This window comes from Squalius cephalus (genome assembly GCF_949319135.1).
Source record: "Squalius cephalus genome assembly, chromosome: 3".
Lineage (NCBI taxonomy): Eukaryota > Metazoa > Chordata > Actinopteri > Cypriniformes > Leuciscidae > Squalius > Squalius cephalus.
In genome coordinates, this window is record NC_137124.1 from 58,685,179 (window position 1) to 58,699,216 (window position 14,038).

The window sequence follows — 14,038 nt, forward strand, 5'->3', positions numbered from 1 at the left end:
CTGCCCAATCCCTTCCCGTGTTCCCGACCCTCCTCACATCTGCCACACACTCAGCATCAGCATGCATAAACAGCTGAATTTCACTTGATCAACAGGCTATAAACTGAAATTCTTAGATACAAGAGAGATGAAACGGTATGAAAATGTCATATGATTGTGAGCATTTTGATCACTATAATTATAATATTACAGGGTTCGTTCAGATCCTGTTAAATTAAATTCCAGGACTTTTAAGCACTAGTTTTTTGGTTTTCAAGGACTACAATCAGAGATCTCACTTATCAAAAAGGGAAATGGATAAATAAAAATAAAGGTACAAATAAAGTGTGGTCACTTTAACCATTAAAAGGATACGATGACAAAGATATCGCTTTTCTTATTCAAACTGATTTTTTCTCTCATGAATATATGATTGAGCTGAAGAATGAAAGCTGTATCATATACTTGAATATTTATATGAGCAATATCACGCTCATAGCCATGCGAAATGGCTCTATATCAATATCAGACGGGTGAGAAATTGTTTTATCAATAAAACTAAACACTATTTTCTAATATCGCCTATAGTCTATCAATAGTTCAAGCACTTTCAAGTTCCTTTTCATAAATATGGCCGTTTTCAAGGGTTTTCCAAGACTTCAATTTCAAAAAGTCGAATTCAAGCACTTTGAGCACCTTGTACAAACCCTGATATTATCAATGCACACCCCTACATATAACATCTTTTATCTACTAGTACAACATGTTCAAATAAAGAAACGAAAAACAGGTCCCAGGCACTCAGTCAAATTTTCAATGAGGAGAAGGATAAAGTTAAGCCTTTATTTAGTATGGCTTAAATAATAAAAAAAAAACACGAGCCAACATGTTTCGACCAACAAGTGGTCTTCTTCAGGGCAAAGTAACTCAGAGAATGAGAATAACACCACATTATAAGTTAAGTACCACCCATAATCAGAGAAAATTCAATTAACCTAATAAGGCAATCAGGTCTACAGGATTTATATGTTCAAATAAAGCTTTGAAAAGTTTTATAAAATGATAAACCTTACATTTCAAGGGATGAGTCAAAATGATAAATGATTATAGCTATTTTATCTGATCCACAAATAATTCTAGACACCTTAGCTTATTTTCCATCAACAGGTTATTTTTCATCAACAGGTTATTTTTCATCAACTGGTTATTTTTCATCAACTGGTTATTTTTCATCAACTGGTTATTTTTCATCAACTGGTTATTTTCCATCAACTGGTTACAACAAATTCAGTCTGATTTTTGGTCTGACAAAAACGGCATAAAGGCTGAATGAAAATCTGAAAATCCACTCTCTGACAGTAGATGGCGCTTATGGAAAAGCAGAAACAAACAAACCAGCACTGCGCTTATAAACACTACTTTATTAGGCAATACACGGAGGCAAGATGAAAAGAAAATGCCAATGAAACTGTTCTGAAGACAGAAGTCTGTCCCCTTCAGAGATGCATTCATATAATTCTTTCATACATTCATATAATTCCCTCCTAGAACTCTTGTAAAACCTCTCACAGCTTTCCCCAATGTTCGCACTCAAACTGAAACTTGCGCTACATTCTGCGCTCGCCTGAGACGGTTGCTTAACGCTGGACAGTCACCCATTTATTTACCATGCGTTTTTCAAATCGCTGTAATCAAATACGGTTTATATGATAATTATTTTAATTATCATTTAAACCGTATTTGGTTACAGCGATTTGAAAAATTACAGCGATTTATATTACATGAAATGGTAATCCAAACCGCCAAGAATTTTATCATGGTTCATGATCAAACTGGTAACTGATTCAACCCTAAGATACAAAACATGTTTTACCTGTTTCAAGTGAATAAAACATAAGTATAAATTAGGTTAAAGGGGAAACAGATTGAAAAAAATTACAAAAGTTATTCCAAACCTGTATGAATTTCTTTCTTCTGCTGAACAGAAATATGATATTTTGAAGAATATGGGTAATCAAACAGTAGATGAGCCTCAATGATTTCAGTTGTATTTTTTCCATACTATGAAAGTAAATTGGGCCCATCAACTGTTTGGTTACACACATTCCAGTATTTGATTTGTTCATGATAGTTGTTAGTAGTTCAAGTAGTAGTTCAAGATTTCTGTGAGTTTATTGTTATATGGTTATTTAAAAAATACATAAAGGTGCCCTCAACTCTGTTGTTTGTTTGTTTTTTTCTGGAAATAATAGTTTATGAATGTAAAATTATTAGTAGTTTTCCCCTCACAAACACGCCTACCTTCAGCAAGTATAAAAATTGTACTATGAAAATACCGTAAGGAAAAATACATATATTTTATCATGGAAATTTTATACCATCACATGCCTGTGTAGATTTGTTTAAAAAAAAAAAACCTATGACATCAATTGTAAACTTAAATGTGCCCTTTTAATATGAAATACATCACTTTTACTACTTTTTTAAAAAATATTTTGTTGTATATTGAAGCCATGATGAGATATACTAGCACTGTAGACTAAGAGTATACTATCACGCCTATACACAGGTTTAAGAGATAAGCCTCGGTTCAATAAGAGCTGATACGGAAAGATCAAAAGAAACCACAGAGCGATAATATACAGAGAGAAGAAATGCGGCAAAGAAGAGAGCAGGGGAGAAAGAAGTGTCTCCTTTGATGTATGAGAGTTGGGGAGAAATGTTATCAAACGCACTGCAGTGGAAGCACAACCTGTGCCCAAGAGAAGAGGCGTCAGGCTGAGAAACAGTCAAACCCCGACATCAAGTGCCCCGTCCCAGGTGTTTGTGGGTGGATGCCATGCAGCACTGCGTGCATCTGTGCTTTTCCAGAGGGAGAGAGAGAGAGAGAGGGAGAGAGGGAGAGAGGGAGAGAGGGAGAGAGAGAGAGAGAGAGAGAGAGAGAGAGGGAGAGTTAGAGAGGGAGAGAGAGAGGGGGAGAGAGAGAGAGGGAGAGAGGGAGAGAGGGAGAGAGGGAGAGAGGGAGGGAGAGGGAGAGAGAGAGAGAGAGAGAGAGAGATGCCCCAACTATGAGGACATTAGAGAGAAATCTTTACCAAAATTTGAAATACTTTGCCCTAACTTCATAAAATTAAACAATAAAACAACTTCAACATTTATTAGTTGAAAAAAGAGATTGTATCCTACTAGCAGCAAGGGCTGTCACTTTACATTCAAAAATCGATTGCACAATCGATCGGACCAACCAACACAAGTGTCGAAAAACGAAAATAGGGACTCGATTTTAACGGCCTTCTCTCGGAGCGCGTCCAGCTCGTCACGATACGCTCGCAGTGAACGCGCGTCACACAGCAACTGCAGGCTCTGACACACACATAACAGCAAAATATACTTCTGCATAATGTGTCTCTTTTTACTACATAAATGTGAATTCTGCCGGTATTCAGTCTCATGCATACAGATTTGGGCTACGGTCTACAATCGCCTACGTAGGCGAAATTTGCTTGGCATTTCTAACAGTAAACACAGCCATGTTGAATCCTGCAGTGATGTTGTTCATTGATGTTATGGCAGTCCACTCTGCTTATTGTTTTTTGAGAATGTTGCACTCCTGTTTGTCATTGTGCACGAAACTTCACGCCAATAATCATCAGAAATATTGCTGACTTGTGCGCGTCTCAAGCGCTGCGAGCCCTCTTTACGTTCGTCCTAATGCCTGTTAGTTGTCCGTGGATTTGCCTAGGCTATATTTGGTGTTTAAAATGGAAACGTCTTTAAACATGGAAAATCGATTTTACAATCGATTCAACGAACACTTATGTCTCAAAAATCTAACAGGATTTTTTCACAAAAGTGACAGCCCTACATGCAGCAAGATACACTAGCCGCGTTTTGAAAATACGGTCAATGGAAACATGTCAATATCCCATTTATCGCAAAAGTTTTTAGGCTCGCATGAGGTGGTTTTTCAGGCAGTTTGAAAAAGGAATATTTCACAAAACTGCAATGGAAAAAGTGTTTTCGCATTTACAGGTCACCTGACGTACGTTAAAGACCATCACTCTTTAAAGATGTGTGTGTTTGGAGAGAAGACGAGACAGTTCCTTTATTAAACTCATAAAGGACAAAAGTATTACGGGAATACTGGATTCTAAACCACTAAAAAAAAGCCACAATCAAGACCTTGAAGCAGAAATGAGGGAGAAACCCAGATTAAAAATAATTATGTACATGTATGATGATTCACCGTAAAAATTAGAAATGCTTTGGTAATACATTGAAACAATTCTCATGCCAATAAAGCACATTTCGAATTGAACTGAATAGAGAGAGAGAGAGAGATTCAAAGAGGTTTATATGGCATCTGGCTGCAAGGAGTATAGAGGGGTCTATAAAACATTTACACCGCAAGAGAGAAGTGAAACGTGAGAGAGGAGAGTGAGCGTTCCTGTTTACAGACACTGACACTCTGCAATGAGGAAGGGGAAGGCCAAAGGAAACCAGCACACAATAATGTCATGTGAGCGGCGGCGCGAACCACTCCTGTCGAGCACCAGCCTTTCCAACTGTGGGGAGATTAGTTTAAAGGCCCCCTGAAATCAAAATAGACGTTTTTTTTGCTTTTAGCATGAATATGTTAGCCTTAAAGGGATAGATCACCCAAAAATGAAAATTAGCCCATGATTTACTCACCCTCAAATCATCCTCTTTCAGACGAATACAATCAGGAGTTATATTAAAATATGTCCTGGCTCTTCCAAGTTTTATAATGGCAGTGAATTGCTGTTTCTGTTTTGAAGTCCATAAAAGTGCATCTATTCATCATAAAAGCGCATCTATTGATCATAAAAGTGCATCTATCCATGATAAAAGCGCATCTATCCATGATAAAAGTGCATCTATCCATCATAAAAGTGCATCTATCCATGATAAAAGCGCATCTATCCATGATAAAAGCGCATCTATCCATGATAAAAGTGCATCTATCCATCATAAAAGTGCATCTATCCATCATAGATGCACTTTTATGATGGATAGATGCACTTTTATGATGGATAGATGCACTTTTATGATGGATAGATGCACTTTTATCATGGATAGATGCGCTTTTATCATGGATAGATGCGCTTTTATGATGGATAGATGCGCTTTTATGATGGATAGATGCACTTTTATGATGGATAGATGCACTTTTATCATGGATAGATGCGCTTTTATCATGGATAGATGCACTTTTATGATGGATAGATGCACTTTTATCCATGATAAAAGCGCATCTATCCATGATAAAAGCGCATCTATCCATGATAAAAGTGCATCTATCCATGATAAAAGTGCATCTATCCATCATAAAAGTGCATCTATCCATCATAAAAGCGCATCTATCCATCATAAAAGCGCATCTATCCATGATAAAAGTGCATCTATCCATGATAAAAGTGCATCTATCCATGATAAAAGCGCATCTATTCATGATAAAAGCGCATCTATCCATCATAAAAGTGCATCTATCCATGATAAAAGTGCATCTATCCATGATAAAAGCGAATCTATCCATGATAAAAGTGCATCTATCCATGATAAAAGTGCATCTATCCATCATAAAAGTGCATCTATCCATGATAAAAGTGCATCTATCCATGATAAAAGCGAATCTATCCATGATAAAAGTGCATCTATCCATGATAAAAGCGCATCTATCCATGATAAAAGTGCATCTATCCATGATAAAAGTGCATCTATCCATGATAAAAGTGCATCTATCCATGATAAAAGTGCATCTATCCATGATAAAAGTGCATCTATCCATGATAAAAGCGCATCTATCCATGATAAAAGCGCATCTATCCATCATAAAAGTGCGTGCATCTATCCATCATAAAAGTGCATCTATCCATGATAAAAGCGAATCTATCCATGATAAAAGTGCATCTATCCATGATAAAAGTGCATCTATCCATGATAAAAGTGCATCTATCCATGATAAAAGTGCATCTATCCATGATAAAAGCGAATCTATCCATGATAAAAGTGCATCTATCCATGATAAAAGTGCATCTATCCATCATAAAAGTGCATCTATCCATGATAAAAGTGCATCTATCCATGATAAAAGTGCATCTATCCATGATAAAAGCGCATCTATCCATCATAAAAGTGCGTGCATCTATCCATCATAAAAGTGCATCTATCCATGGTAAAAGCGAATCTATCCATGATAAAAGTGCATCTATCCATGATAAAAGTGCATCTATCCATGATAAAAGTGCATCTATCCATCATAAAGTGCATCTATCCATCATAAAGTGCATCTATCCATCATAAACGAACACTGCTCTGGGGGGGGGGGGGGGGGGGGGGTTAATAAAGGCCTTCTGAAGTGAAGTGATGCGTTTGTGCAAGAAAAATATCCATATTTAAAACTTTATAAAGTCAAATAACTAGCTTGGCATTAAGTCATATAGCCTACACCTAAGATGACTTGAAGGTGAGTAAATCATGGGCTAATTTTCATTTTTGGACTATCTTTATTATGGTTATGAATAAGCTGGTGCGTTCCAAAACAATGACAAAATTCGCTTTTAGGAGATATAAGCATTCAAAACATACAGTCTCTCACTTCCACTAAAATGGATCAGGGATTTTTATGACATCATTGCAGACTTCAGCTTCTGATCACATCTTCTGTCCAATCAAATGCTCTCAAATGCTCAAAAGCTCCGCCCCCTATGCTATAAATACCACCTGACCAAAGCGAGCGTTGACCAACTGTACGTTGGTTAAGAATGAAATGAATGAATCCTCTACCATTGAATCCATGTATCATCAGTGCTTGGATTCGCTTCCATGGTGCTGTCAGTCTGTGAGGTAAACTAAACGCTATTGGCCATTCAATATGTCCCGCCTTAGCTTCCTGTTTCAGTGGAGATTACGTCAACGCATCATCCTTCAAAGCTGCGCATTGCAAGGCACTTCAGTGGGCCTTTAAATCAACATTCATTCTGATTTAAAAGTTAGGCGAGTAGGGCTCCAACAATAAAAATGAACAAAAACATTTTGGCATTCAACAGTAACTGGGCTTCTTTTCTTCTTGTCTGACTCAACAGTTCTTTTCTATTGCACTCCATCTGTTCGATGCGCATGCGAGTGCCGGCGGAGTCATTCAGTGAAGTCTGAGGATTCGCATGCTGTTGAGATGAGCCTTTATACAGAGTTTGTAACATTTACAGATATGGATGTAACTGTCAAACATAAGTTATGCTTAAACCATGTCTGAAACCAATTTAGCAATACACAAAGCACCTGACAGAGAGTTTAAGCAATTAATATACAACATTCTCATGCTTTGGGCCACTTGGATTGTGCCCATAGAAGCTTCCTCTGTGACCTTCATGATGAGGTTTTCCATGCACAATGTTAAAGTTAATATTCATTGTCGATTAGTTGATGCAGCGCTATTCCCTCTTCTCTGCATTTCTCCTCTTGTCTAGCTTGCTTCCTAATTTATTTGTCAAATAAACCTGGCTTTGTACATTACGAATATTATCGGCTCCTTGATGAATTGCTTTTGTTCTTTTGTAAGTCACTTTGGATAAAAGCGTCTGCTAAATGCATACATTTATTGGTGAAATATGCCAGCATTAAGAGTTCAACATCAACCAATCATGTGTCATTACTAGACTCTTTCAGGTCAATCAGGTTTCCATTTGTGGCAATAATAGATTAAATAATTATACTTCTTAGGTTACTAATTTTCAGTAACACTAAGGCTGTGTTCAATACATCAATGGGACGATATATCATCACATAGGCCTATCCCCTGCTGATTCGAGTATTTTTAAAAAAATTTCACCCGGTGTTGTCCTACAAACAATGTTCATATTGAAAGCTATAAAAACAAATGTAATCAAGTACATAATGTAGTTAACGTAATCATGTATGCCCCTTTTCAGCACCGCGCTCGTTGCGTTCAGTCTTCCGGTTTGTATTTCCACAGCATGAAGGTAAGATTTTACGGATTTATGAATGAACTGATCTATTAACGAAGATTTCAAAAACTTCCTGGTCTACTGACATTTGTTATGACATCTGCTTCAAACATTACAATGCTCATGATAACTTTCTTTAACTCTACAATAAGTAAATCCACTTCACCAGCTAATTACTCTTGGACAGAGACGCCATAGAAATATAAAGTGTTACTGCAAAAAACAGAAAAACTTTACAGTTATCATAAAAATACACTTGAAATTATACATATGGCACATTTTATATCCAACTATTTTAGCAAAGGTAGAATTATTTCACTCATAATCTATTGCGCTCTGGGTGTTTGGCGCACATACACACGTTCCCTGAAATCTGTGAAGTTTAGCTTAGACTCGCTTGCAAGCCTCATCCAATACTGACAGCAAAATGGAAATATATGCATGATTTTCTTCACATTTACAGATGAAGAATATACCTGTGAAATGTAAGTTACGCACTATGGCTAACGTGTCTCACAAATTAAACTAAATTAAACTTAAAAAAAAAAATGTTGAAAACATTTTGCAAGTTTCTGAAATTAATGGACAGAATATAAATGAATAGATTAATAATATAATTGGCTACATCTTGGTTCATCTTAACCCAGAAGTAAACATTTAAGGATGCCAGATACCAGGTTTTACCAGATACCAATTTCCCAATCAGAGTTTTACACTAACAAAATACAGTAATATTCTGCAACAGAACTTTCCCAACTTGGCAACTATGCAAAAACACACACACACACACTCCACTGAGGAAGCAGCATTCAGAGATCTTCAGTGCGATATTCTGCTCAAATAAAAGTGTGATGCAGCAAGCCTGTGTTCATTCCCTTGGATGCTTGTGCCATTTGCTGCTCCTAAATCTGCCAGCAAACCGTTGAGGTGAACTAAGATATACATCTAAACATCTACAGTTGTCTACAAACATCAAAAATTCTCTGTCCCGCATTAAATGTCTGGGTTGTTTGGGATAGTACAGGATTTCTTTCTTGTTTTAACCATGAGCTGGAGATATTGAATATTGTTTTAGCTTTTCGGGAGAAGCTTCTTGTCTATTATCAGTGTTCATAATTGTAGAGATACATTAATTTGCACCAGCAATGTGAACATTTCTAAGTAGAGATGCACCAGTCAACCTGCTATGAATCAGATTTTCATTTTATTCTGTCTGATCTCTATACTGGACTGCATTGCATGCCATTTATGTGGATATATTACAAAAGCCCCTTTTCCACTGTCGGGCCAAGCCGTTCTCTTCTCTCAACCGTTTCACTCCATCCGTGCTGAGAAATCCAGGCCAAGAACGGTTTGTAATCGTGCCGTACTGTACGAGGCTCAAGTGGAAACATAACTGGAACCGTTCCTTACCAATAAAAGCCTTTTCATTCAATCCGTCTGCTGTTTTAGTTTTGTGCAGATTTAGTCCATTCTGTTCTTGCTGTAAATCTTGAAATTAGACAATCTAATTTAAATCAAAAACAACTGCTCATGTTACATGTGTGTAGCATCTTTGTTTGGATCGGAATGCAGTGGTTTTCTCAAGTCTCCTCTAATGTTTGAGGCCAGTTTGTCCAGTTATAGAGAAAATAAACAACAAAGAAAAGGGGGGAAATCAGCAACTGGTATCGGAATCAGTAAATTTGTCTGTATATATATATATAAAAAACGGAATGAAACATCATGATCGACGCATCCCTATTTCTCTGAATTCATTACAGAGGGTACACTACAATTTCTGGCCTTAGATGATTTACAAGTAAACTACGCAAAATATTGCCAAATATTGTACCCAATGTTCAAAATTATGAAAGCTCCACATAGCACCAGCACTGTACACAACATTCAATAAACAACTATTACACTAAATTCTGATAAGGAGAAAATTAAGTCAATAATGACCCATATTGCGATACGTAACAGTACCTCTGTATCGTAATATACGAATTGTGATTTTGTTGCCGAGACCCAGTCCTCAGTAAGATAGCGTCCTGAGAGATATTTTGCAGACATACTTTTCAAAATATAAATTACAGAAATTTGATTTGAGATTTTTTTCCCAGGCCTGGAAAAACACTTGTTGCATTCCCTCTTATTTCAAGCTTTCCCACTAGTGTGGAAACCGTGCATTTACAAAACATTATTAGATCATTCTTAACTTGCTGTCCTTAAAGGTAGAGAAAGCAATTTGTTTTATAAACACTTCTTGTTATACTGGTTGAAACTCTCTTCACATCCTGATGGCAATCAATAATAGAGGTGGTCTAAATATTAAAACATCTTCTGTGGAAATCTCAAGGCCAAAAACTTAGGGCTGGGTATTGATCAATTTCACGATTTGATTTGCAGTTATTGTGTGCTTGTATTTCGTGATAAAATTGACAGAATTTGAAAGCTGAAAGTATGTTAATTGTTTACTACAACTAAGCACATTAAAAGTAACATATTAAAGATGACAGTTAAGTACAAATCTTACTGCGATTATGGATGCTTCACTACAAATAATGAGCTCAGGCAGTAACAGAAAACAGCAAAGATTAAAAGATTGAGAATAAGAATCCATATCAGTATCAATTAAAAACGTGAATTGTTAATGATTCGCGTCCACACAGCTGACATGTTTATCTGTAGTGGTTTACCCATGAAATAGACGCTGCCTTCCTGCACTTTTACAGTATTTGCATGTTCATTCATTGACACGTCTCCGTCGTTTTCTCTCTTTCTGGCTCAACCATCAGTGTTGAAGCTCGATGGAGATGAGGGCTTTGAAAAAGCCAGATATTTTTCAGTTTGACATGCGTTTCTGACGTGGAAAGCTGATCCTCGATGTCCATGTGCGTATTTTGTCGCTCGCTCGAACTCTGTGAGGTTTTTTCCAATGCAAGTTTGCTGCGCGTCGTCTCATTTCATTACGTCAACATAAAAGATGTGAAGGGCAACTCATCACAGAACGTGCAGGTAAAAAATGCATGCAATTTTAACCATAACATGTACATTTATATTTACGACAATGGCGATCTCAGGAAAAATATCACTCGCAAATTAATATTTAGCCGCAGTCTGGAGACCTGCTAATTGAATTGATATCGGTTCGTAAAAATGAGAATATTTTTTACCCAGCCCTACAAAAATCCAATCAACGGCGAAATGAATCTGCAGCAGTCAGGTGGTACAAGTTACAGATCTTTAAATTGTTTATTATGATCATTATTATTGTAATGTAATGTGGTTTGAGACATCTCTCGGGACACTTTGCAGACTCTTCTGTGTGCGTTCATGTGTTTTGGAGGCGGCGTGGCTTTGAAGGGAGAGTGGGATCGCATGCTTATAAAAGCTAACTTGTTATTGCTAGCCTCTCAGAAATTGCCTACCCTACCTTTAAAGAGCTGTTCACGTTTGCAAACAGTAAAGCTGAAAAAAGCCCACCAATGAGGAACGCTAAGCCAAAGAATGCATGTCTCTGCAGACCTAAATATGTCAATTCTCATGGTGACGGAGCATGGATTTGTTTCAAACCCAGAAAAATGCTTTGACATCATATATACTGACCTTTATAACACCACCATCATACATTAAATAACATTTAATCTGCAACTATCGGAGATGACCATGTTCCATGAGTCAACGGCACAGAATTCGCTCTCAAAAGGCTGCATTGAGAAAGAGCAAACAATTACGGTTGAGTAAGAATGCCATCATAAATGCAAAGAAAAAGCATTCCTGACCCCACACCCCAGACAAAAGTCAATTTCCCCTCTCTGCCAAACAATGAGCAGGACTCTCACAACACAAGGGTAGACAAACAGGCCCGACAACCTCAGACAAACACCCACGGATCCTCAGCTAAATCCCGATTAGTGCTTTTAAACCACCTTCTGGTAAACAGTCTACAAGTGCCATAAGTCAACAGAGTTTCACGGTTGCGTAAGACGACTCTGCATAAAAGTTGAGCTCAGAAGAATTAAACAAACGTGAGGAAGGGAGGGATGAAAAGTGGCAGCAGAGTATGTGAAGAGAGAGAGAGAGAGAGAGAGAGAGAGAGAGAGAGAGAGAGAGAGTGTGTGCTAACGCCCCAACGCCGCAGTGTTCTTCCACTGCACCAACACCAGCTCTGTTTACTTCATCACAAACTTACACAGATTCTCTCTCTATCCTTCAGATCAGCCTTTATAGAAGTATTGCAAGGCTCTGCTTCGGTGCAACTCCTCGCTGAAGTAAACAATCACACCACATAATGTCTAAACAAGCACGTCCACGAGTCACATCCACATGCAGTTTTCCCAAAATGTGTTTTCAGAGCCTTGGCTTCCTCACATCACATAGACGAGAGAGTGAAGTTCGGCTCTTACTAATGTCCTGAAGCAAAAGCAAGAAACATTTAGTAGGATCAGCTACATAAAACAAGTTTGCAATGAAAAAGCATTTTCTGTGGTAAAATATTGGGATGCATTGATGTGAAAATTGAAGCCAATACCGATAATTATTTATATTTGAAAGCCGATATAACCGATATATTGGCCGATAAATCTAAATCCAAATGTTTATATACATTTTTGAGAGCCTGATTACTAAACCAAAAGCCTCATCATTAAAATCCATATCCCAAGCTCACAATTATAAGGATGTTCTCATTATAGTTTTATGTATGACAGACATGTTGCACTTTACTGTATTTTCCTTTTCAAAGTGATTACAATCCTATTTCAAGCAATTCATGGCGAATATTGCGCATCTGAAGTATCTCAGCTGAAGGAAATAATCCATTATTTATCAACTTTAATATATCGGCCACATTTTTTTGTTGAGCCGATAACAATAACATTAAAAAATTAACATATACAGATATGTTGGCCGATATATCGTGCATCCCTAGTAAAATAGTATGATTGTTGCACTGCATCTGCCTTCACTGATCTTGTGTGAATGCTATTATTATTATTCTACAAAAGTATGGGGTTTTTTTTACTTGACAGAGTCAAATTCCCCCCTTAAACATAAGGGAATTGAAAACCAAACCAAAACTGAATACATATCACCAACAATATATGGTCAATGCCATAAAAAACACATCTAATCATCACAACTGAGTGTTGCAGTGATCTAATATTTATAGTCAGAATGGTGCACTGGTAACCCAAAGCAAATTTTTATTACAGACCTTATCTCCATAATCCCTGCAACCATATCAGCACATACTAGGCAACAATATTTGTGCCCTTGAAACATACATATATTAAGCTGCCCATCCCAGTGGCTGATTTCTGCAGAGCCTGTCTGACCGTATCCGATTCCCAGAGAGAAAACGACAACATGACGAGGATTATTTTCATTTCTCCAGCTTCACACGCTCGCCTTCAGATACTACAAACCTTCATCGTTTTAGACCTACACAAGGCGCAGGAACGCATACATTTGCACAGTCTGACAAAATAGATATAGATTTTCAGCAATACGCAAACATTTCCTCGACTTCAGGGTGGGGGAGGGAAACAAACTCCCGTTAGCAACGGGGCTAAATCCGTTAGCGGGCTAACCGTGAAAGTCGACGCCTGAGAGGACGTACAAACGGTTTTCCGACACGAAATGGCTTTCAGCCGAAAACAGAGCTATTTAAAAATGCTTACCTTCTTTAAAACGTGAGCTACATCTACAAAATTATACTTGGTATTCCTTCCCGATGCTTGTTTTTCCCATTTGAGGCCTTCCACTTCAGCAATCTCCGATGCGGGAACATCCGAGGCGCGCGACGCTCATCTCAGTCCGCGCTCGCGCCAGCGTGCTAAAGCTAATCACTGATTACCTCCTCAAAAATGCGATGATTAAAACCTCTCAAGGCTCCGGTGAAATGGTCAGAGAAATGGTTATAAACTCTCCATCCGTTCCTTTGAAAAAAAAAAAGTCTCAGTAACGGTAAGTTTGCTGATTTGGCTTGATTTTGAGGTGTAAAAATAAAATTCCGCTTCAAGTTAATCCTCAACGTCCGACTCCTTCCGAACCGTTTCGACTCGCGCTGACGAAGAGCGAACGCG

General features: G+C 37.7%; 1 protein-coding gene across 2 annotated transcripts in view; it reads right to left on the reverse strand.

Annotated features, from left to right (window-relative positions):
- ankrd11 (ankyrin repeat domain 11) overlaps positions 1-14,036 on the reverse strand; it is a 145,772-nt gene extending 131,736 nt beyond the window's left edge. For both annotated transcript variants that reach the window (XM_079864978.1, XM_079864977.1), the window contains exon 1: positions 13,634-14,036. The gene's annotated coding sequence lies outside the window, so the exon portion shown is untranslated. The remainder of the gene's footprint in view (positions 1-13,633) is intronic.
- Between the last annotated feature and the right edge of the window lie 2 nt (positions 14,037-14,038).